Below are 23008 nucleotides of genomic sequence, written 5' to 3'. Positions count from 1 at the left end.
GTGACCCTCTCTCTGCCTGATTGAGTTCTAGCAATAGCCTTTCCTGAGACCAAGGAATGATACAGAAACTGATTCGAAATTATGAAAACAGTGTGTTTAACAATTCTTAAAACACCCTCAAAAGAAACGTGCTATTTAATCCATTGTGCAGATAGCTGGAGACACAAAGAATCTAGTCACTCAATGACTGTCTTTCTTGACTTATGGTTTTCTACCATCTTATCAGTCAAATGTTCGAAGGGAGCTGATGTAATATTTTTAAGTGGCTGCAAATACCAAAAGGATCATTTTTCAAAGAATTGTTTCTTCATTTAGACACACTGTCCAGGAGTCTTCTCATGAAGGATTCTCTCATTACACCAAGAGAGCGCTCCTGTCCAAACGACCGTTAAGGAAAAAGATTATTCATGAGAAACTTCTAATACTTTATATTGTATAAAAGTTTTCATGGGGTGATGAATAACTTTAAATCAAGAATGCTTCAAAAGAACACATTCCTGTTTAACTCTAATTAACATGGAAGAAACTGTATTGAAATGTTTCTTGCTATTTTATCCATTTTGATGCAATGACATTTGACGGCAAGTACATGGGCTTAAGAGTTCAAGCCCAGAGGCCAGCTACCTACTGTGCAGTCTGGGACAAGTTACTTCACCTCCAGAGCCTTAGCTTCTTCGTCTGTAAATTGGGGATAATAAGACCAACATCGTAAATTTGCTGAGGAGATTCAATAAGATAATACTTGCAAAGCAGCAATCACAGTGCCTGAGATATAGCAAGCATTAACAAATGGAATTAACATTATAGATTTAAATCAAAACATTCCACAACTATAGTGATTTGGGTTATATTTTCAAAATTGTGAGAGATACTTATGAGAATAATCTATAGGACTCTAGGTTAGGTCTATCAATTTATTCATAGACATTTATAACACCATCATAACCTGTATGTAAAAATTACATAAAAGAAAAACAAAACTATCTATGTAAAGTGAGCCTTAAATCAAAACAGTTTGGTGTTAGAAAGGATCATGTGGAGAGAAATATCTTCAGTTATTCAAGTTAAGTGTCATCGTCTTAGGAGGTGCCCAGAAGCAGACCCTGCCCTGAGAGGAGGAAGCACACACAAGGGATTCATTCGGGAAGAGCTCTCAGGACACAACCAGTCAGGGAGGGGGAAGCGGGAGAGGAAAGGGGGAGAGGTGAAGCAGAGGCCGCTTCAGGCCGAGCCCCCCCTTCCCGGATCCCGAAGGGGAGCTCTGGAGTAGAACTGTGCGCCAGGGCTGGGCTTAGCCTTGCTCAGGCAAGGGGGCTGGGCTTGGCAACCTCCAGTCTTTGGCTCCGGGCTGCGGACCCGGGGGCCGGAAGGGTGGGGAATGTAAAGCCCAGGCACTTCAGACTCCGTGGCAAGTGCACAAAGCAGCTCCAGTAACCAAAGGCAGTCGTCCAGAGAGAGTGGCAGGTGGGCTGTAAAAACTCACAACACACAACAGTGGGAGGGGAGCAGTGTCTACGGCTGTCCCACATCTGAAGTTACACCAATACGCCCAACCTCATAAGGGAGCCTATTTGCAAATATATGAGACGGATTATTTAGTAAAAGTCAAAAAAAGAAATAAACTAGCATATTTTTCCTGGCTGCCTTCTTTCCGGTCTTTCAACAATGCCCTCACTTAAAGACTGAAAATTACGTCCCTGTGCCCACTCTGGCCCCGATTTACTCCATTCCATTTCCATTCCAGTCCAAGAATATAGGCCAAGGTACACTCCAAAGCTGCAATGGTGATGGCAGAGCCCTTCAATTCTGATGCACTTTGCAGTTTACAAATCATTTTCAAATGTGTTACCTGACTGTCAACAACCCCATGAAATAGGAATAACAAGCATTATACACTACTCCATTCTCCACTTTATAGATGCAAAACTGAGGCTCAGAAGTTAAACGACACACCCAAGGTCACACAACAAGTGGAAGAACTGGAACTCGGTCCCAGGTTTGCTCATTCCAGAGCTCTTGCTAACACAGCAGCTGTCTAAACAGAAACGGACCATGCAGCTGCAAGATGGCACTGCGTTAGAGAGCCTCTGCTGGTCGTCTGACTTTGACACACTCTGGACACTAAAGCAGCTCTACCAGTTCAAGCTTCTCAATTGAGTCCACTTGTAGAAGCGACGATGGACCAGTTACTCTTGTGTTTCAGGGTCTCCTCTGATGACTCTTGGTCCTTCACCCACTCTTTAAAGGCAGGTTTTCTGTCTTTATTTATCTCTAGCTCTGTGCACCCTCCTTAGGTTGTTTTATCCACTCTTACACATTTAACTCTTAACAGTCATATTTTGACGACTCACGAATCCATACCTCTTTAGGTGAAACCACTTTCTAGCCTTTAAGACTTGCGTACTCAACTCTCTATTGGCTGACCAAAAGTGCCTAAAATTTAACATGGAAAAACAGTACTTTCACTTAAACCTGTTTTCATCGTGTATGCCCACTGTCACTGAATGCCACTCTCAGTGACTCTCAGACAACCGAGCCACAAACTCAGGAGTCATTCTCAACTCCTCATCCCTGACAACAGATCTATTGCTGAGTCCTCTGGCTCCACGTTCTCAATATCTCACTCATTTATCCCCTTCTTCCCGTCTATAGTGATCGTTGCCAAAGCAGCAAAATGCAACCCTGATCATTTTGTTTCTACACTTAAAATATTAGAATTTTCAGTCACTGCCACCATCTAATGTCCAGACACAGTACGTTCTCTAAGGACCTCCATGGTTGAGCTTCTGTCTACACCCCAGCTTCATTTACACAGCTCCCTATGTCCCATCCTCCAGCTATATATACAACAGACAGTTCCCAAACAGTCCTCTTCTCACACTGCTCCTTCCTCTAATAATACTCTCTCCTCTCCCTCATTTACCTGAAATTTTGATTTTGTGATTTATTTTAAGGTAACGTCCTTAATGAATTTCTATCATAGAGTGAATAGCACCTTTACACTTATTTTGTTTACATATCTGTCTCCCCTTCCCCCTCATCTCACCAGTCCGTAATTTCTCCCAAGGCGGAGAATGAGTCTTATTTATTTTTGCATTCCAAGTGTCTAGCACAGTGTTGACATTTCATAGGTGGTCAATAAATTTTTGTTGAATTAATGAATTAAACACCAACTTAGAAAGCTAGATTTGTTTCCTAAACCACCTGATCAATACATGACAGATGTTACAGTCACAGTCGTATCAACCTCTGCGTTCCATCCATTTAGCAGAAACGTCTTTGTTCTCTTAAGGAACCATGTCCACCCAGGGTATGGTGCTAAAAATTTGAGACAAACTTGGCTTCCATCTCCCAGTAAACAAATTTGTTCTCCAAGCAGTTACTCTTGGTTTTCAGATGGCAATTCCTGAGGAGAGAGCAAAGAGGTTTTTGGTAAACATTTCTACAGAGTAAGATAAACATTTCTTTTTTTTTAAAGATTTTATTTATTTATTTTTCCCCCAAAGCCCCAGTAGATAGTTGTATGTCATAGCTGCACATCCTTCTAGTTGCTGTATGTGGGACGCGGCCTCAGCATGGATGGAGAAGTGGTGCCTCTGTGCGCGCCCGAGATCCGAACCCGGGCCACCAGCATCGGAGCGCGCGCACTTAACCACCAACCCACGGGGCCGGCCCCTAAACATTTCTATATAATCAACCCAAGCCACATTTTCATCTCAGCAGACAACAAAGGCTAGAACCTGCCAATTTCAAAGAATGCTGAAAGAACGTGTTCACATCTTTTTTCTGTTGTAGACAACATTAGTAGTCTGAATCTTCAGATACCAAATACTTACTACTATAAAATTTATGAAAGTATGACTTCTAAAAAAAAAAAAAATCCATACAAGTTGGGGCAACTAGTTAAGCACTAAGGTGTGTTTACATGTTTCTCAATGTGACTTAACCTCACTCTCACTGGAGAGTTGGGCTCCCAGAAGGCCAGGCCCCTGTCTCAGCCACCTGTGTGTCCTGGTGCCCAGCACAAGCGTTTGATCCCGAGTGCTCATTGGCTGAGTGGACATATAAATTAATGAGAGCCATCAGAGGAAAGTCAAAAATTACTAATCATAACATGTTTTTTCAATTATTTACCTTTAGTTGATAAATTAGAACAGAGATTACCTCTGCAAATCCTTTTAGTTAAGTGATCCTAATTTTGCTGAACATTGTAATTTCTTACAAAATGTATAAATGCCATAACTCTAATACGGTGAGGTATGGGAGGGAAGAAGAATTGATCTCATCACACTATGATCCAGGCCTGTTATATGTACATTTACAAGGAAAGGAGTGACTTTGTTTTAACTAAAGTCCATTAAACTTAAAGTCTTTTTTATTTCCCCAATGTTTTATTTTGAAAATGTTCAAATCTCCAAAGATGTTAAAATAGTAATGAACACTCAAATATTCTTCACCTAGAATTACCAATTTTCAACATACTAGTATTTTTGCTTTATTTCTCTCTCAAATATTTGTGTGTATTATTTTATATATATATTTCACACACATACATATATATGTGGATGTATTTCAATTTTTTCTCAACCATTTGAAAATAAGTTACAAACATGATAATTCACCCTAAATTCCTCAGTATGTATCTCCTAAGAACAAGGATATTCTCCTTCACAACTACAATATGACTATCACACTAAATAAATGTAATATTACACAATTATATTTTCAAAAGTAAGTCCACATGCAGATTTCCCCAACTGTCATCAAAATGTTCTTTATAGCTGTGCTGTGTGTGTGTGTGTGTGTGTGTGTGTGGCATCCAAGATGCCATCAAAGAATACACCTTACCTTCGGTTGCCATGTCTCTTTTCGGTCTCCTTCAACCTAAAATAGTCCCCGTCTTTAATTGTCTTTCGTGACACTGATATTTTTGGAGAATCTAGCTAATTGTCCTGCAGATGTAGAATGTTTCATGATCTGGATTTTTCTGATTTCATATCCGACGACAATCTTCGCCTGCATTGATTATACAGGTGGTTGTGGAGTACTGATCTTTCTTAATTCTATTAGTCCTTTTACATTCATGAGCTGGCACTTTCTGTACAGCAGAGCTCCTCCCATCCCCTCTCCTTTTTAAATGCCCCTATGCACTCACACATTCTTTTTTATTCATGGTTATAATACATTACCTTTTCTTTTTTTGGCTGCTCAAATTGTCCCATGATTGGCTTGTCCTCTTCCAGCCAGCTCCCGTGTCCTTTCGACATATACCTATCATTCTTCATGTCCTCTCTTGCTTTCTGAAACAACAAAATGTTCCAGGGTCACCTTGTGCTTCTCCCGGCCCCGGGCCTGGAATCAGCCATATCTCAATGGAGCCCCAGTTACTCTAAGAGGATACCAGAACTTGGAAACTCAGATTTGTTGGTGTGCTTACTGCTATAACAAACTTCTTAAAAACAGAGAAGGCGTCTGGCTTATCTTGTATCACCAGTGCCTAAGCACACGATCTCGCACAGTGTAGGTGCTCAATAAACAGGTGTTGAATGTTGACATTTTATGAAATGGATACACTTGCAAAAACTAGTATGTGTTTTTTAAGAGTATTAGAAATTGGAATATCTTTCATCCACAGGGTCTCTGATCACATTTTATTATGTGACATTGGCCATCATACACTTAGACTTGGGATAGAATCATAAATGATCTTCCTCTTCCCCTTTATGAGCACTGATCAAGTCTCAAGTGTGCTCTCACTTTTAGGAGCCATTTTTGATGACTAGATATATAGACACAGAAACATATCTATACAGAGGACCAGACATATATGCAGCAAAAATCAGGAAAAGAAATTTGGGATTCAGTGCTAAATATTTTTTTCCCATAATTTACACATTGTACCATTTTGGGGGGTTGCCCATTCCTTAGTTGTCTGCTGACTCTCAGTGCGTCCGCGCACAAATGGAAGAACAGTATCCATATTTCCTCACCTTAACAGAAGCTGAGTTCTTTACAATTACTCTATTTGAGCAGCCAGTCTGGATGCTGTGACTATAGACTCCACTTCTAGCAAACGCTGAAAGAGTCTTAAAACAGGAATTAGGCATCTTTTCTGCTCGCTTTACTTACTTTTTCCTCAACTTACATCTAGTCCCAAGGGGGTGAATTCAATGGCTTACTAGTTTTTTTCTTCTTTCAGAAAGCTGCAATTTTCCGCAATGGCAGACTGCCATTTAAAGCAGAGCTGTTAGGCGTCTCTCTTGTGGATTTAAACTGTGGCTGCTGGCTAAAAGCTGAAAGGGCCATTTTTCAAGCAGCACTTAGGTTTTAGGAGCCAAGAGGGTCCTAAAATCTAAAGTGTTTCTACTTTTACTGGGGGGGGAAAAGCGTTAATTTTTTTTTTTAACCAGGAGAGAGTACATGTTTTCACTAGTTTGTCTCTTCCACAGTCATCATAATTAAGAAAACCATTCATCAAAGAGCTTTGATTAGCATATAGTGGCATATCAATATATGTTTCTGAAAACATCTCCGGTTTACAAGCCACCTTTCATTCTTCCTATCTTAAACCCATAGAGGGATACTTCAAAGTCAATCTTTTATGACTTTATGTAAATAACATTTTACATAAATCGTCAACAAATAAATATAATGCACTTTTAGTTAAATGCTTGTAAGGGCCTTCATTTGTAAGCCAACAAAATATATATTACTGATGTTATAAAAAGTATTTTGTTTACATAGGGAAAGGTACAGCACATTATGCGAAAACAACTATTTTAAATAATGTTTTTGCTATAATTTATCACCTATCACACTGAAAGTGACCCCCTAGGACTCCAACACCTTATGAAAGGAGAAAAGGAGCCTCAACTTTTTCTAAAGAAAACTCAGAGATGACTACGATTCTAGGTCAAACATCCTGCTGCCAGGCCATATTGGTTGAATGATTTGAAGAAATCATTCAACAAATATGCAATTTATAAATAACACACTCCAATAAGTCTTCCTTGACAATTTAGCTATTCCTGGCCATGTGATTCCAGGCATTGCCTGTGCAGAGATGGCTCATGGTTAGAAAGTCCTCATTCATACTGTGGAGGAACTTCTCTCTGGGTTCCAGTTTCTCTTATCAGAAATGGCCCCTTCTAACAGTATTTGTCCCAGGACTGCTTTTTCTTGGCCCCCATCTCTCCATATATGCTTAAAACTTTTCTAACAGTCAGTAGTCAGCAACAATTCATTGATTGCCAACAGGGTGCATAGCACAGGTACCAGGTTGCCTCTGTTACTTTGATGCTCCTTTCTTTACTGCTAACAGTGAAAATGGCCTGTCTTTGCTTCAGCCGGCTGCACTTTGCAATTGCTAGAGGATCAAACACCTCCCATCTAAGGAAAGTTTAGCTTGAGCCTTAATTATAACCTATGGCAGCATTTAACTAAAGGTTGAAATTTTTGATCATGATTTATGGAGAACAAGATAATGTTTGTTAACCACGAAATGAGATAATGTTTGTTAATTATATATTGTCAATTTGGAGCTCTACGTTTATATATATTGTCAGTCAATTTAGAGCTCTAAAAATCAATCTAACACATGATATGTTTAGATGATTTAAAGAAAATTATTTAATGAAAATTGTGGTTGGTTTATTTTCTGTGAGGCATGGAAATTATAAAAGACAAACATTCTAGGAATTAAGCAAGAAACTTCTAGAGATTACTCCAGCTGAAATATTGTCATTAATGCCCAAAGATATTTGATCAACTATTCATTTGGCACTCTTTGTAAGAAAAAATTGTTAATAATTAAAACTTCCATCGATTGATAGTTAATTGCTAATTGATAATCTATTGATAAGAGATTGATTAATGAATAATGGACTACCACATAGTCATGTAAAAATAGCTCAATATAAATTGACTCATTCAAGGGGGTTGGCCCAGTGGCACAAGCGGTTAAGTGCGAGCGCTCCGCTGCTGCGGCCCGGGGATCGCCGGTTCGGATTCCAGGCACGCACCAACACACCACTTGTTAAGCCACGCGGTGGAGGCATCCCATATAAAGTAGAGGAAGATGGGCATAGATGTTAGTCCAGGGCCAGTCTTCCTCAGCAAAAAGAGGAGGATTGGCAGATGTTAGCTCAGGGTCGATCTTCCTCACAAAAAAATAAATAAATAAAAAAAAATAAATTGACTCATTCAAGATATATTCTCTAGTGAAAAATGCAATTTATTGAATATGTAGGATGTATCATATGATCCCACTTGTTATTATCTATATGCACATATAATTATAACACATATTTAAAATATTAAATCTAATCTACAATAAGTACATATATGTATACAAAGACAACACATACTTTCCATACACACACACGCACACATAAGTATGTATTTTCATAATCAGAGGAAAAAGGCAATTAATATTTTTTTAAATAAAGAGGATTCTAGGGCCGGCCCGTGGCTTAGCGGTTAAGTGGACGCGCTCCGCTACTGGTGGCCCGGGTTTGGATTCTGGGCGTGCACCGACGCACCGCTTCTCCAGCCATGCTGAGGCTGCGTCCCACATACAGCAACTAGAAGGATATGCAGCTATGACATACAACTATCTACTGGGGCTTTGGGGGAAAAATAAATAAATAAAATCAAAATTAAATAAAGAGGATTCTTTAGTGATATGGTAAAATACTGACAATATATCAACTTAGGGGGAAAAAAGTCACACAGCAACACACACAGTGTGACCCGAATGTCTTAAAAGAAACATGTGGCCCCTGGGGGTCCAAGATGGCAGCATAGGAAGACCTGAGCTCACCTCCTCCCACTACACACCCAATCTACACCCACATATGGAGCAAGTCCTCCTGAGACAGAGCTGAGGGCGGAATGAACAGCTTCTGCACAACAGACATAGAGGGGCCACTTGGAGACCATAGGAGAGACGGAGACGGTAATGGCGGGAACCCCACCCTGAGGTGAGGTGGGACCTGCAGCAGGGAGGGCATCACTGAGTGTCGGCCCCAGGGCCCAGTAGGAAAAGAGCAAGGGCACCTAGACTCTACATGAAGGAAATCCAATTACTAGCCCTAGAGCATCTGCCCAACTGAGCCTGACCCACTAGAACTCTCTTTAGGTTGAGACACCACAAGCTCCATTTTCTGAGTCCCCTCCACCCTAGTAGCGTGCATGCGGTGTTGCCTTGGGTCCTGTTCCAGAATACAACTTCAGGAACCCTGTGGTTGCTACTGTCTTGACTTCAAGTATCAACTCTGCCCGGAAGTTGTGTTTCTGTACCTCTCCAGACTGGACCAAGATGAACTCACATGCTATTTTGGCCAAAGACTCCTTTGGTGTCTTAGATGCATTCCTCAAGGACTGTATGAGTGATCTTGCCTGATGGTTTCTCTTGGCCTTAATTCCTCCTGGTTCTGGCTTCTTCCTCTTTTTCCTCTGCCTGTCACTGAGGTCTCAACAGTCCAAGTCTTGGCACCGAGGGCCCTTCCAATTGCAAGATGTTTATTAGGTGATACATTCCTCGATCATTTCATACCACACTAGACTCTGCCCTCTTATAAATTATCGTGTGTTGCCTGTACCAGATATTTTGGATTTTAAACAAATGAGGGTTTACATTAGTCTCTAATTCATCATTTCCCGAACTGTTCTACAGAATGCTAGTGTACTGAGAGATGTGAAAGGTGTTTCTTTAAGAGGAATGATGAATGTCTGCAATTTACCTAACAGGTAATTGATATTTCTCATCACACAGGACTAGAGGCAAGAGAACTGTTCTGGGATCCAATCTTAGCTTTATTGTAATTTCCCGGATGGTCATGTGCAAGTCCCTCTCCCTCTCTGGCTTCAGCACGCCCGTTGCAAAATAACTTGAACCAGGGCTTCTCTGAGGTCATGTCCCACCAGGAATCTACAGGCATTTAAGTAATGTCCAGGATAAGAGTCTTTAAGTTATCTTTCAGATAAAGAAATTTTTTCAAAACGCTGGTACCCACAAATGTGCCACAGAGCGCACTAAATATTAAGTCAGAGCATCTGATATTTAAAGAATAAGGCCTGGCACTTAAGTAATGAAAAGAAATCTGAAAAGGGAGTAATCAAAGCAAAAATTTGTTTTCCTTGAGATATTTAATTTATTCTATGAATTTAGATGTAATAAATATTAACTGCTTGGTCAAACTCTTGAATTTTCTTAAGAACAATGATGTTTTAAAATAATATTTGCTTCTTCAGCTTATATATTAATGCTATAATTATTATAATGTCTAATTGTGTATCCTCCAAGTTACTTCAAAGAGATTTACCCATTTATTAATTCATTTGAGAACTAGAAATGTGAAAGCATCAGAACTAGGTTTGATTCACAAGTTCTTATACTTGGGAAGATCCATTAAATTCTTTCCACTTTAATTTCATCATTGGAGGAGAAACATTGTCAATCCCTGGCACAAAGTAGCCAAGTGATAAATGGTACTTGATAAAAATAAAGGTGCTTCTTTAAAGAGATATGAAGATTCAAGATGCACCTAATTATGTAAAAGTCTCCATGAAGTTGCAAAGTGAAAAACTGTTAACCCAATGATTCTCAAACTTATTTATAGCTTTTCTTTAGTGCATCACCTACTAACATCTTATAGGACACAAATATTCCTCGGAACATCAGTTGAAAAATACAGTTCTAATTTTATCACATAAACATAATTCCTTTCAATGAGACTTTAGTCTCTCATATTTATGACAGCCACCATAGTACTGAGAATATAATAGACACTCAATAAATACTTGTTTAATTAGTCTTAGACGGACCTGTGAGGAGTGTGGGCAGGCTGAGGCCTCAGCAGACATGGTACCCAATGTGCCATGGCCAAACTGGCCTAAAAATACCCCCAAGGAAACCAGGAAATGCTTCTGGGGCTGCCTGAGGCTGCCAAGGAGCCCAAACTGGCTGAAACCTTCTGTGTCTGCCATTTGCTCATTAAGGACATGATGCAGGACATGGTGACTTCCCACTCAGCAGGACCAACTACATGATTTTTGAGGTCCAATACAAAAGGCAAATGCAGATCCCTTGCTCAAAAATTGTTAAGAATTTCAAGACAGTAACAGCACAGCATTAAACCAATAGCAAGGCCCCTCTTAGCATGAGGTGCAGTGTGTCTGTACAGATTGCATGCCCTGCTGCTCAAATCTGGGAGGAAAGCTGAAGGCAACAGTGGAAACTGGGAGACTGCTAAGTGAGGAAATGATAGAATACTCATTAGGAAGAATTTGGGGAGCTCTCTGTGCAAGAATGGTTTCTTTCTGCATCCTTCCCTTGGACTAAGGCAGGCAGAAATACTTGATGACCTCAGGGAAAAGAGAAACTTGACTCTGTAATTGAATTCAGCACCCTAGACTCCCTGCTTACCCAAAGTATCACAAGAAGTCTGATTGACCCTGTGGGTGGCCATGAGGAGGGGTCATCAGGGTAAAGATGCAGAGAGGTGGTTTGGGATTCAAAAGGAATATTTGGAGGAGCAAGAATGTTATTGTAGTTAGGCAATTTCTTTTTTCATATAGATAGGAGCTTATAAAAGTATAAATAAAAAGAGAAATTTTATTTTTAAAAAACTGTGATTGCAGGGGCCGGCCCGGTGGCGCAAGCGGTTAAGTGCGCGCGCTCCGCTGCGGCGGCCCGGGGTTCGCTGGTTCGGAACCCGGGCGCGCACCGACGCACTGCTTGGTAAGCCATGCTGTGGCGGCGTCCCATGTAGGGTGGAGGAAGATGGGCACGGATGTTGGCCCAGGGCCGTCTTCCTCAGCAAAAAAAGAGGAGGATTGGCGGATGTTAGCTCAGGGCTGATCTCCTCACAAAAAAAAAAAAAAAAAAAAAAAAAAAAAAAAACTGTGATTGCAGATATAGGCTATGAAGGGGAAGCCTATCCTCTAGCCACTCTGGGTCCTTTCTGGCTAGGGTACGAATTAAATTGACACGAGACAGAATAACAGGAGAAAATGAAACAAAGCTTTACACCATGTATATGTGGAAGAGACCCGGAAAAACTGGGTAACTCAACAAAACGGTGGAGGTTCTCGTCTTAAATACTATCTTCAGCTAAAGACAAAGGAGGATGCTGGGGGTGGGGGGAGTCGGTTATGGGGGATTACCAGAAAAGCGCAGTAAACAAGAGTAAGATTATTATGCAGATTTAAGGCCTCGCCTTCCACAGTGATAAGAGTTTCTAGAGATAAGGTCATCCCCCTTCTTCCTGGTACAGAGAGGGAGATACCTTTACAAACGGAGATTTCCCTTACAAATGTAAATGTTTGGTAAACAGAACTTTGATAAGCATGGGCTTAGCAAGGACCCTCCCAGTCTATCCATACCCAGAGTTATCTATGGTGATGGCCTGTCCTAGGGACAGGCCTTCTATCTTAAATTCTTTTAGGCAGTTAGTGGGGTGGGGGCAGGTCAAAGTTTCTTTCAGATTCTTCTGAGCCTTTATCTCGTCTTCAGCTAGAAATAATCCGCATACCAGAGTAGCACATCTTGGGGCAGTCTGCCCTGAACCCCATCAGCTAAAACATGGAGATACAGTATTACTTCTAATTAACCAAGGGCATTGAATTTTCATTCATTCTAGAATGATGACAATATTTAAGAAACAAGTCTATGAGCGAGTTTCACTTTCAGCATGACAGTGTAAGGACCCATTCCTCAGTGCAACTGGTGAAAATTATTTTTTAAAAAACCAAACAAACACCATTATTGTCTCTGTAAATGGTCCTAAGGGCATACAGTAAATGGAAAAAAAAAACATTTATTCAAGATAATCTACAAAAACTCAGTAAGAACAATGAGCGTCAATGAGAACAATGAGGTATTTGACCAAGGCCTACTCCCTCTCTCCCCACTCCCAGCTCAATGACACAAAATTCCACTCTAGACTAGTGCAGCCAAGAACACAGAGCTCCCTCTCCTCTCAGTTCCCAGTCAAAGGAATATCCTTCTGAGGAAGGGGTGGGAGGGAAGGCAAGATGTCAACATTTCTCACCCTGCACCCAGCTTCCAGCTGCTGAGTCTAAATTCCCAACAAGTGCAGCCAAAAGGCGGAGGCTCCCTTCTTCCACCCATCCCCCACTTGTGAGGTGGGGGCTCTATCTTGGGCATGGCACTGCTGAGAATCCTGGAGCACCAACTGCACTTGCCCAGGCTCATAAGATAGTGGTTCTATTCTGGGAGAAGCAAGAAGATCTGAGGCTACTGCTCTCCCCTCCTGAAGTGCACTCAGCTCCTGAAGGAGGAGTAACTCAGAGAAGCACACCATTGGCCCCACCCCAGCTTCAGAGCTATGGCTCAGAGATTTTGCCAATGGAGAGAAGCAGAGCATAAAACAGAGAACTCCATATCTCCTCCCAAAGGAAATGACTTCATTTGCAACAGAGTGTGGAGAAGTTCAAGCCTAGGTGTGGTCTCAAAAGCAGTGGCAGTTGTAGTGAAAGGCAACTGAGAGGATATTGGTAGATTGATTGGAGATGAAGCAAAACTGTAGGCCTGCTAGTTTCCTGAAGAGAGCTGGGGAATAAGACAGCTGGGAGGAGCCCTCCTGGAGTCAGAACAAATCTCAAACCCCAACCTCAAGGAACACCCCTTCAAAGGAGCTTGATCTTGACTGGATCAGTCTGTGGAGCAATTTATGCCTCAGGGCATTGTTGAAAACAATGGAAGAGTAGCCTACAATTAGAGCCAAACAGCTGGGTGTGGCAAGGAAAAGAGACAGACAGAAAGAGGCCTGCCAAAACCATCATCATCCCAAGACAACTGTGCGCATACCCAAGGCTGCACCCCTGAGAAGAAACATCAGAAGCCTCACGCTGTGGATGGAAATAGACTTCACCAAAATAACCCAGCCAGTCACTAGACAAAGAAAATGTAAATGACAAGCACCTAGGTGAAGGGGAACCAGTACCCAGAGTTGCTATAATATATTGTCCAAAATGTCTAGTTTCCAACAAAAAAACTAAGAGACATGCAAAGAAGCAGGAAGGTATGCCAAGGGAGCCCACATACATTGGGGAAAAAAAGCAAGCAACAGAAACTGCCTGTCAGAGTGACAAGATGTTGGATTTAACAGATAAAGATTTCAAAGTAATTATTGTAAATATGTTCAATGAGGTAAGGGAAAGTATGATGACAATGTCACATCAGATAGAGAATATCAATAAAGTGATAGAAATTTTACAAGAGAATCAAATGGAAATTCTGGAGTTGGGTCTGTGGGCAACTGATTTTCTGTAAGAGTGCCAAGACCATTCAATAGGGAGATTAGTTTTTTCATCAAAGAACGGTGCTGGGACAACTGGATAGCCACACACAAAAGAATGTGCACCATCTACAAAAACTAAATCAAAATGGATGACAGTTAAAATTAAAAGCTAAAACTACAAAACTCTTAGAAGAATACATAGGAGTAAATCTTCAAGACCTTGGATTTGGCAACGGATTCTTATATATGACATCAAAAGCATGATTCACAAAAGAAAAAATACATAAATAGAATTCATCAAAATTAAAAACTGTTGTGCTTCAAATGACATTATCAAGAAAGTGAAAAGACAATTCATAGAATGGGAGAAAATATTTGCAAATCATATATCTGATAAGGGACTTCTATCTAAAATATATAAAGAAGCTTTACAACTCAAAAATACAAATAACCCATCTTAAAAATAGGCAAGAACATTTCTCCTAAGAAGATATACAAGTGGCCAATAAGCACATGAAACAATGCTTGATATCATTAGTCATCTGAGAAATGCAAACCAAAACCACAATGAGATACCACTTCATACCCACTGGAATTGCTGTAATCAAAAAGTCAGATAACACCAAGTTTTGGTGAGGATATGGAGAAATTAGAACATTCATACGCTGTGGGAATGTAACATGGTGCAGCTGCTTTGGAAAACAGTCTAGTATTTCCTCAAATAGCTAAACAAACAGTTATTATATGATTCAGCAATTTCACTCCTAGATATATACGCAAGAGAAATGAAAACATATGTCTATACAAAAACTCATATACAAACATTTATGGTAGCATTATTCATATTCAGCAAAAAGTAGAAACAACCCAAAGGTCCATCAACTGATGAACAAAATGTGATATATCCATTCAATGTGGTATATCCATACAAACAAAATGTGCTATATCCATACAATGTAATATTATTCAGCCATGAAAAAGAATTAAGTACTGATACAGGCTACAACATAGATGAACCTTGAAAACATTGTCAAAGAAGTCAGACACAAAAGACCACATATTACATGCTATTTCTATGAATTGTCCAGAACAGACAAATCTATAGAGACAGAAAGTAGATTAGTGGTTGCTTAGGGCTTGGGAGATGGGAGTAGGGGAATAAGGTGCTGATAACTAAAGGGTGCAGATTTTCTTTTTGAGATGATCAAAATGTTTTGAAATTGACTGTGGTGACCATAGCACATATCTGGATACTAGACACCATGAAATTGTACATTTTTTTGTGTGTGTGTGTGAGGAAGATCAGCTCTGAACTAACATCCATGCCAATCCTCCTCTTTTTGCTGAGGAAGACTGGCCCTGGGCTAACATCCATGCCCATCTTCCTCTACTTTATATGGGACGCCGCCACAGCATGGCCTGACAAGCAGTGCATCGGTGTGCACCCGGGATCCAAACGCGGGCCATCAGCAGCGGAGTGCGCACACTTAAGCGCTACACCATGGGGCCGGCCCCTGTACACTTTTAAATGAGTGAATTATATAGTATATGAATTATATCTCAGTAAGAATTTTTAAAAAACAGTCAGACTTTAGCTTTGATCTCAGGACCTCATGGATTGTCAGCCCAAAAATGCAACAAATATCTGTTACCCTATTTGCCCTATAGCTCAGAATAGGAAGAGTTTGGCTACTGACCTTGATCTACACACACACACACACACACACACACACACACACACACATCCTGTGAGGCCAAAAATGTACCCCCCCATTTGGAAGAGACATAGGGCATAGTCATGATTATGGTGGGTCATCAAAGCAAGGTCCCCCAAGTTCCTGGGGAGAGGAGAGCAGGCTGGCCTCACTGCCTTCCCCTGGCTTGCCTCTGATCTTGCCACGCCACCTGCTTTCCTGGCATAGGTTAGCAGCTGCCCAGCACAAGCCAGAAGCCTATGCTCTAGCTTTCTTCCGTTCACGGAATATGAAAGGATTCTCTTTAATAAATAAGCAATGATCCCACATTGTATCATCCAAAAATGGTTTTTTCCATCCTCAATTCCTGTGCCTGGGATCACTTGAAAGCACTGTGATATATTTTCAACAAGATGTCTTACTCACTAAAGGCTGCCTTGTTTGGCTTCTGAATCAATACAGTCTGTTACAAGTTTAAAAAAAAAATTACCTTAGATCAGTGTATCTAGAAACAGTTCAAAAATCAGAAAACAGAAGACTAAAGGAAATGCTTTTTCTCATTGCTATAATTTTCCCTCTAGGTTTCCAAAGTCCAGCTTTTGTTGTTTGCTGATTCTGGTTTGAAGAACCAGGATTAACCTAATGACTATGTGAAAAATAAATTTGTGTAGGCAAATCCTTATGTAAGATTGAAAAGAAAACCCTCTGGGCGTGAAAATGATTAGTTTAAAGAAGGACGAATTAGTCATCTTCAGGTAGATGGCAGGTTGTTATGAGAGATGTGAGTTGTGTGGTCCCAAGAACATAGGAAGGACTTTGTACTCCAGGGAGTAGGCCATGCGTAGGTTTTGTAGTAGTCCTTCCCTATTGAAGCTGATCAGAGAACATCGAGGCTTCTCACCTGTGCACCTGCCTTGGTTTCACCTTGAGATTGAATGGCTGTTGTAGATCCAATATCTACCGTGTGCCTGACGCATAATAGATATTCAATAAAGTCTGATTAATTGAATCATCAGCTTCTAGAAGTATTTTGATTGAAAATAAAATATTATGTCAGAGAAAAAAATGAAACTAAGACCACACAAGCTAAAACTTACATGAACTTAGGAATTTTCAAGAGATACTTGAAAATGAAAATTATGATGTCAAAAAACAAAGCAACAACAACAACAAAAAGACACTATTGCCACAATGCTCCTCATCATAAATTTTCAGTATTGGTTATGAAAATCACCACTCATTCCATTGCCCAAGTGGGAAACCCCAAGGTAATACTTGGCTCCCTGGCTCCACCCAATCAGCCACCAGTTCCTGTAGATTTTATGTTAGCAATCTCCATGTTCATTGTTGCTCTTCTAGACTTGACACTCATCCTTTATTCTTGTCTGAATTATTGAAAACTACTCTTGTAAACCACAATATTTCCTCCACTTCAACTCCCATTCACTACATGCATCTTAGCTAATCATGTTACTACGACACTTAAAAACCTCCATGGCTCTCTACTGCCTACAACATCCAAACTCCATGCAGAAAAGGCTCTTCAAAATCTGGTCCCAGTCTGACTTTCTAGTCTTATTTTCCAGTCATTCACCAGCAGCACCCTCTTCTGGCTTGTTCCAGCAGCTTCCCTCAGTTCACTCTTCGTGCTTTCTTGCCTCCAGGTCTCTTGCCACTGCCTAATATGATATTTCTCTTTCCCGTTCCCTCTCCCCTGAGTCCTACTTCGACTTCAGGACCCACCTTACTTATCACTTCTCATTTCCTACGTGTAGTGCCCTCTCATCCCCCTCCCTCAGGCAGAATTAATTTCCTCCTCATTTGTATTTCCACGGCCCCATATACCTCCTTACTGATCACTTTGTGTTATGGTTATGTCGCTTACATGTCAATACAATTTTTAAAGGAAAAGACTTATTTATTATCTGAGTCTAGCGTAGAGTAGATACATATTTTGTTGAATGGAACTTCTATGTAAAAACAATGCAGGCAACATGATCTTTGGACCTTGAGTTCTAAAGTTTCTATTACCCACAGAGACAGTATAGTGTAATGGGTAAGAGGTCAAAGGGACAGCATAGATTCAAGTCATGGCTTGTGTCCCTCTGAGGAGTTATTTAACTTCTCTGTGACTCAGTCTTCTCAAGTACACATTGTGGATCATTGTACTACCAACTTCAAGGAATTGTCCCCAGGAATAAATGAAATCATGCGTGTTCAAGCACGTTCAATAATATCTAGCACATAGTAATGCTAAATAAATGTTAGCTGTATAAAACTCTGCCATAGTGATGCGAAGACTCTGCATTACATATTTCTATTTCAAAATATAAGGCTTCTATAATCAGGATTTAAGGGCAAAGTAGGGTTCTTATAAAACCTAGACATTAGTTACCCCCTGAAAGTAAAAGTAGGAGGAATGAATGTTAGAAGGAACAAGCTTTGAGTCAGACAGAACTGGTTTGGAATTCCAACTCAGTCAGGATCAGGCTGTCTGACCCTAGGCAAGTCATTTAACCTCTTTCAGCTTCAGTGTCTTTATCTCTAAAATGGGCATTATAATACGCAGTCTGCAAACTAAAAGAGATAACATGAGCCTGGTGGCATATTATAGTCTCAAAAAAATGGCAGTGACTATTACCATGAGATCAGCCATCTGTGAAAGAAGCCCACCTTGATAGTCTGAAAGTGGATGGTTGAGAGACATTTAGAACCCCCAAGTCCAATCGATCTCACTGGGCACTTAGCTACAGGAAAATACGATGGCCTGGAAAAGATAGCGACGGCTTAATAAAAGACTGGACTACAGCCTGCATGGAATGTAGAATGCATGGAAACACAAGATTAAAGATTTTGACACTGTTTATATGACTCTGATTCAGAAAAGAGAAAAAGAGATGCTGAACCTAGAAAATGAGTCACCACAGAAGAACACCCTGTCGAGGAGCAGAGAAAATTCACCTAGATTTACCGTGGTGTCGTCAAAATATTCAAACAAATCCAACTCCCTTTGGTCTGACTCTACAATCACCAGGCAATATTCCATTTATTATTATGTCCTTCCTAGTAACTGAATTCCAGAAACTGGAATCCCTGAATGGCAGAAACAAATACCTGGATATTGGAAGGGCATAGTCTCCGGAAATTAATTAATGTTTGAATAAAATCAGACGTCTGTTGTTATTGTTGTCGTTAATTTAGTTAACATCAGCCAGACATGAAGAGCCTGATAAAATCTGAAGACACGGCAAAAAGTCAAGATGGTTTGCTTTGAAATCAGGAGACTGAGTCCCAGGGTAAGGAAACTCCACCAAAGACTGCTTCCGGGAGAAAACCCATCTAGCCGGTCAGCCCACCTGCCTCCGTGACGTCTCTACTCAGACAATGTGTCTTTAACATCAACCACTAGAGTGTAGCATGAATGACTCAGTTTGATGATTTCCAGCCCCGAAAAGATCAACCCTTAGATGCCATTCTCTTTCTCACACATGGAACGCAAAGAATCGCTAAATAATATTAGATGTCTTGCTGAAGTCCATACATCAAGTGTTAACACAGCAGGGATGGAAATCCTTAGTACCATCCTAGATTCTGACATTATCTCAAATCCACTTTCATATTTATAGTCATTCTCCCATATTAAATATTAACCACTATTGCTATCATGCCAATGGTAGGAAAGATTAAATTAATAATGCCTAATAATTAATGTAGGTGTATTCATCTTGGTATACTAATCTACATATTTCATTAAACTTGGTTAATAAAACAAAGGAAGGGCTATCCTATATCTTTCCACTCTGGTCCTCACTGAGATGTTTCTGACACCTCACGCACAAGAGAAAGATGAAAGTTTTCAAGTTGTTTAAATGAAAACAGAATCTAGCGTTCTATTTTTTAAATATAGTCATATCAACACCACCAAACACAAACTAAATGCCTTCCAAGTGTTTTAAATCAAAGAATTACAGGGAATTTCACAGTTTACTCCTTGGTTGAGGATGGTATCTCAAAATATGGACCATTTGGTTTTTAAAAGCTTCTTGGCAAGATCAATACATGAGCCAAAAGGCATACAAAACGTAGAGAAGAAAAACGAGCCCTAAATTTTATTTCTAAAATCTACTAAATGAAAACATATAATCTATTAAGAAAAGAGAGAGACACTCCCCTCCCCATTTTACTCTCAAAAAGGAGGATGTGTGAAGTATTGCAGCCCCGAGAGAGCAATATTTGACTCACAGCAGACGACATGGTTTCACACATTTGTTACTATACTAGTCCAAATAGACGCAGAAATACACAGCCACTCATTCGGTAAAGTTTCTAGGTTACTTATGAAATTCAGATATCTTCCCTAAAACTGCAAATTTTCTTCTTGTTTTTCATGCTCCTAGCATAGAAATGTGTTACCAAATGGGCCTGTGGTCAAATTTATCGAAAATCTTTTGTGCTGCGATTTCCTCAAATATTTAAAAATGCAATGAAATCGATATATTAAATATTTACTAAATTAATGTTAATGGGTTCAGAGAGACAAGAAAAATGAACTCCACCTTATTACCATCCATGATTCCAACACATGGCACTACAGAGGGAGAGGGGTCCGGAAGGCAACCAGACCCTGGTTCATCAGTGGTGAGCTCTATGCATTCACACCACGTGACCTAAAAGGCTTGTGAAGAGAAGACGGCAGAACAGTGCTGCACTGGCGAGAAGAGCCAGAGGGAACTAGCACTTAACTATGATATATGATATTCCCCAAAACCTCTCAAGTCTCAGGACAGAGACTGCACAACACGTCAACAGGAACACAGTTGTGCAAAAAACTGAGCCACTATGCAAACTATACATCTGCCCAAGGCCCACTAAAATCAACCTACTTATATAAAGTCTTCTATATTCATCGCTCCTGGGGTGTTGCCCTAGCCCACAGCCCTCTCAGAGAGCTTCCGGTGCCTGCCCGCCCACCTCCAAGGAGAAATTTGGCCTTCTGGTTCGTTCCATACGACCCTGCCTTGCTGGCGTGGCCTTGATCACAATGGGGCCTATCACAACCTCTCCAGCAGTTTGTACTTACAAGACAGGTCAGTCAGTCAGCCACTCTGGTCCTCGATTTCAGCACAGACACACAAAGGAGCTGTGGTGCCGCCATGTTGATCACATGTTGAGCAGCAGAGCAGCCAAAACACAGCTAGAGAGAGAGATTGAGATCGGGAGAGAGAGAGAGAGAGAAGAAAAAGGAAGAGGGGGAGGAGGAGGGGTGGGGGCGAGGAGAAGGAAAGAGAGAAGAAAGGAGCAGAGGACAAAGACCACGTAGGGTGTGGAGCTGAGGAGGGGAGGGGGAGAGAGAGACAACCTGGTTCCCAGTTTCATTCCACTTCCTATTTCTAGTCCCTCAGACCCAGCTGCATTTACTTACTCCGGTTCCGTTTTCCCTTAAGCTAGTTTGAGTAAGTTCTGCACCTCAGTCTGTTCGAGCTCTTCCCACCTTCCCCTTTGAGATATCTCGTTTCCTACCTTCTTCCCACCGTGGGAAGCATCCCACCTTGAACTAGCCTGTTTCTTCTTTCAACGGCTTCCTTCTAGTAAACTTTGTTAGAATTCTGTGAACGTGTTTCCATAGGTGCTTGTTGCTTCAGTAAATGAGGCAAGTTTGAAATAATCTTTGTTCTCACTTCTCTCTTGAATTTAGGACTTTTGGGCCCCTTCACTAAGAAGAATTTCCTTTGAAAATCTGCTTACGTTTAATCAGAACCAGAAACATACAACCCACAGACTACAACAGTCCCAGTGGCAGCAACAAGGCCTTAAGAAGCAGTTGTTTAAAAAAAAAAAAAAAGAAGCATTGTTTTCCCTTCACTTTGATTTCTGGTTAGTGTGTCTGGTGTGCTTGTTTCCAGCCTTTAAAAAACAAAAAGAAAAGAAAAGACCTTCTATCTGACTTTCCATATTTTTTAATGATTTAGCGTACTGACCTGCCAAAAAGCCAAAGGCTCAAAAACCCTAATAAGGCCTCACAATAATAGTTTCTCCTCCGAACAAAATTCCCCTCCAGAGCACCTGAGTCAGCTTGTTCCCTCTGTAAGGAGCCCCCTAACAAGCCGCCCTCCTACAATTCCCGACACTGCCAGAAAGGAGGATAGGGTTCCTGAGCAGGCCACCAGCGAGTTCCAAGTCCAACTCAAGCCGACGCAAAGCATCGTCAAGGAGACAGCCCCAACCTTTGACACAATAGGGATTATTTTTTTTAATATGTTAACACTCGAGTTTTGGAAATTTGAATCTTACCTTTTTTTTAGATGCAAAGGTCCTGATTTTTCTGAGATTTCATGCTATTGTTGTAAATGCACAGAAAGGTCATTTTTTTTTAACATAGAGGAGTCAGGCATTCCCATGTCAATGCACTGTAATGAATTTTCTCACGGGCCTTTTCCCATCAGAGGTCTTTCTGTCCCTCTCTGCCAGGTGAAAACCTTCTGCACCAAACTCTAACTGGAGATTGCCTTCCGGTGTTTAAGGGTTTTTAAGCAGATGATTTTGATCTGCTCTTCTCTCTCTCCCCTAAAGGGAAAAAAAAGGATATAGGCTTTACATTCACCAAAAGTGTTTTACAAAAACTATACCCTGACCGAGAGTTCTAGAGCAAATTACGATGTAGCCCGGGTAGAGTTTCTCCCCCAGGGTGTTTATACCTGGTGGGAGAGTGTGAGGAAATCTGAAGCAGGACCTCTTGAAGTTGCTTCCAGGCACATGGCTTTATTATTCAGAACTTCCGGGAAGACATTAACATGCCTGTGTGCCTGCTCTCTCTGTGGCAATAGTCACAGATGGGAGTCACGGCCCTGGGGTGCTTTTAGACTTCATCTACAACTCGTATTAATACTGGATTTTATCTGTTAGTCCAAGGCGTTTCTGTAAACTGGATTTTGAGGATTCACCATCTCCATTTTAAGATTCTCACTCTCGGCCTCCACCTCCTCTCAGGCCAGCTCGCTTCCTCTGGGACAGGACTCCAACAGTTCTTTGCAGGCCCAGGGAACCTCA

General features: G+C 40.8%; 1 long non-coding RNA gene across 1 annotated transcript; it reads right to left on the bottom strand.

Moving 5' to 3' along the window:
* Window positions 1-674: 674 nt before the first annotated feature.
* LOC131399467 (uncharacterized) lies at window positions 675-21124 on the bottom strand. The gene is made up of 3 exons (XR_009217136.1): window positions 21042-21124; window positions 5190-5300; window positions 675-3406 (listed from the first exon to the last, which is right to left on the bottom strand). It is a non-coding gene; the product is annotated as an uncharacterized LOC131399467 (long non-coding RNA).
* Between the last annotated feature and the right edge of the window lie 1884 nt (window positions 21125-23008).

This window comes from Diceros bicornis, chromosome 38, assembly GCF_020826845.1.
Source record: "Diceros bicornis minor isolate mBicDic1 chromosome 38, mDicBic1.mat.cur, whole genome shotgun sequence".
NCBI classification, from domain to species: Eukaryota; Metazoa; Chordata; class Mammalia; order Perissodactyla; family Rhinocerotidae; genus Diceros; species Diceros bicornis.
This window is presented reverse-complemented; position numbering and strand designations above follow the sequence as displayed.